Source organism: Pinus tabuliformis, chromosome 7, assembly GCF_031772625.1.
Source record: "Pinus tabuliformis cultivar Carrire ecotype Pingquan chromosome 7, CPIR1, whole genome shotgun sequence".
NCBI classification, from domain to species: domain Eukaryota; kingdom Viridiplantae; phylum Streptophyta; class Pinopsida; order Pinales; family Pinaceae; genus Pinus; species Pinus tabuliformis.
This window is the reverse complement of record NC_142293.1, coordinates 1280045753-1280048901: the sequence shown is the minus strand read 5'-3', so window position 1 is coordinate 1280048901 and position 3149 is coordinate 1280045753. Positions and strand designations below refer to the sequence as shown.

Genomic DNA, 3149 nt, shown 5'->3' with positions numbered 1-3149 from the left:
AATTTAATGAGGAGAACTTTATATTTTTTTTATTCAATTTGAAATGAGTCTGTCATTAAAACATTTTAAAATTTTATTTAAGATAAGTTCAGAGTTTGTTTTGATTTCTCCTTCAATGGCTTCATTTGTGACAGGTAGCCTGGGGACAACTGGACCTTATGTGATTCGCTCATTGACGGCTATTAATACCAAGAGACCGTTTTCCTTTCCAAAAAGTAGAGTGCAGTCATCAGAATGGGTGTGTGCGATATGGCGTTTCGTAATTTGCGTCTTTCTCTAGCTTTTCCTGCAACATTCACAGTTACTGATGGAGGGGTTGCCACAGCAGCTATTGTCTGTATATTCTTCTCTTTCTTCTTGATATGGCTTCTACACAAGAGAAGGATTAGTGCCAGATTACCACCAGGACCCTATGCATGGCCATCATCGGAAACCTCCACCAACTGAGACTCCCCGCTCATCGTTTTTTTGAAGGCCTCGCCCACAAATATGGTCCCATTTTGTTTATGCGCTTGGGCTCAGTCCCTACCGTCGTAGTTTCTTCTTCTGAGATGGCCAAACATTTTCTCAAAACTCATGATTTGATCTTTGCCAGCCGACCTCTAAGAGCCGCTAGGAGATTAATGTTTTTCAATTTTAACGATGTGGTCTTCGCTCCATATGGACATCACTGGAGGCAAATGAGAAAAATATGATTGTTAGAACTCCTGAGTGCCAAAAGAATTGAGTCCTTCACGCGTGTGCGAGAGGAAGAGGTGTCTGCCATGATCCATTCAATATGGGAGGAGAGTGAGAAGGGAAGAATGGGCGTTAATGTGAGCAAGGTCATCTCGATTCTCACCTCCAATATTGTTTGGCGAATACTGGTGAAGAAAAAATGGCAAATGAGAAAAATATGCTTGTTAGAACTCCTGAGTGCCAAAAGAATTGAGTCCTTCACGCGTGTGCGAGAGGAAGAGGTGTCTGCCATGATCCATTCAGTATGGGAGGAGAGTGAGAAGGGAAGAATGGGCGTTAATGTGAGCAAGGTCATCTTGATTCTCACCTCCAATATTGTTTGGCGAATACTGGTGAAGAAAAAATGGCAAATGAGAAAAATATGCTTGTTAGAACTCCTGAGTGCCAAAAGAATTGAGTCCTTCACGCGTGTGCGAGAGGAAGAGGTGTCTGCCATGATCCATTCAATATGGGAGGAGAGTGAGAAGGGAAGAATGGGCGTTAATGTGAGCAAGGTCATCTCGATTCTCACCTCCAATATTGTTTGGCGAATACTGGTGAAGAAAAGATTTCCAGACGATGATTTGACTGGTGAATTCAAAGAGTTTAAAGATCTCTTGGTACAGTTGACAGCTAGAGTGGGAGACTTCAACATTGGAGACTTCATTCCATATTTGGATTGGCTTGATCTGCAAGGTATCAAGCGGGATGAAGAAAATTGATAAAACATTCAATGAATTTGCAGAGAAAATAATAGACGACCATGTTAATGTCTCCTCCAATGGCCAGAAAGAGTCAGATGCAGAGCCTTATGTGCAAGATTTCATTGATGTGCTGCTGCATATGGCTGAGACCAATAGTAAAATCACACGGGAAACCATCAAGGGTCTTGTGCTTGTATGCCTCGCTCCTCATTCTTAAATTTCGGTCAGTCATCATTTCGCAGGTAATTGGATTTGCATTTTGCAACTAATTGGATTTGTATTTATGCAGGACATGTTCGGGGCGGGCTTGGAGAAAACATCAACTACGTTAGAATGGGCAATGAGTGAGCTGCTCAGACATCCCCATGTAATGAGCACATTGAAAGAAGAAATCGAATCGATCGTTGGCCAACATGGTAATGTAAAAGAGTCGAATCTGGCAAGCATGAAATACCTCCAATGTGTGGCAAAAGAGACTCTGCGACTATACCCAGCGCTGCCGCTAGTGATTCCTCATCAATCTATGGAGGCTGTGACCATAGGAGGATACTACATACCTAAGAAAACAACGGTCATGGTAAATGTGTGGGCTATAGGGAGGGATCCCAATATGCGGGGGCAAGATGCTGCAGAATTCAAGCCCGAGAGATTCATGGATGAAGAGAATATCAATTTAACAGATCAATCGGACTTCAGTATGATACCGTTCGGGGCAGGAAGGAGAGGATGCCCAGGTGCTTCTATGGCTATTCATACCATTGAACTTGAAATTGCTCAGTTGCTGCACAGTTTTGATTGGAGGGTTGAAGGCGATCCCTCCCAGCTGGATATGAAAGAGGCCTGTGGAATGACGATTCCACGACAGGTTCCGCTCTATGCCTATCCAAGGTTGAGGATCAGCGTTTCACCCTAAACCGTAGGAGCAGGAGGAAACGAGGGAAGCGACAGTTTATCTTCAATGGTCTTCCCATTATTCTGCACATCTAATTCTGTCGAGGTTATTAAAAATGCCATCATTCCCGTTATGCGGAGATTGCTGTAAATATTAGCATCTTAGATATATCGCCATTAATATAAATACTCGCATATTCCTGAAGCAGGGGAAGAGAATATGTCAGAAAAAATAATATAAAGTAGATTATTGTAAACGATTGGAAAGTGTGTTCTGTAATAGTGCATTAAGATCAATTATATTTTGAATAATATGGAGTTATATGTAATGGGCTGTCAATACTGAACGTATTATCGTATGTTAAACGTGTTTGATAAATAAATATATTTTCTTGATTGTTATTATATATTTATATTATATAAAAAAATTACAATACAATATACAATATATTTTACTATAACACAATGTACATGACCATTAATAAAATTATATATATATAAAATTCGCATTTACAAACGCCATCTTGCCATTAAGCTATTAGAATATTCACAATATATATCTACTATATTATGTACACTATTCATTCATATATTTTTAAAATACTATATGGCTATATATATTATCTATTACTTGTTAAATTACTCTATATTATTTGTTCGAATAAGTTGAATATTTATATTTTTTTATAAAAGTTTCTAGCGTTATTATTATTTATTCTATTAATTATAAATTATAAATATATTATATATTTGCATTTATTATAATACAAATAAAAAACAATAAATAAACTTTAAGCAAATAGGTTTATCCATTTCAATTTGTGGAAGTGGTCTTCC

General features: G+C 38.4%; 1 pseudogene; it reads left to right on the top strand.

Moving 5' to 3' along the window:
- Positions 1 to 241: 241 nt before the first annotated feature.
- Positions 242 to 2456, top strand: LOC149252168 (cytochrome P450 750A1-like; annotated as a pseudogene).
- Positions 2457 to 3149: the final 693 nt, after the last annotated feature.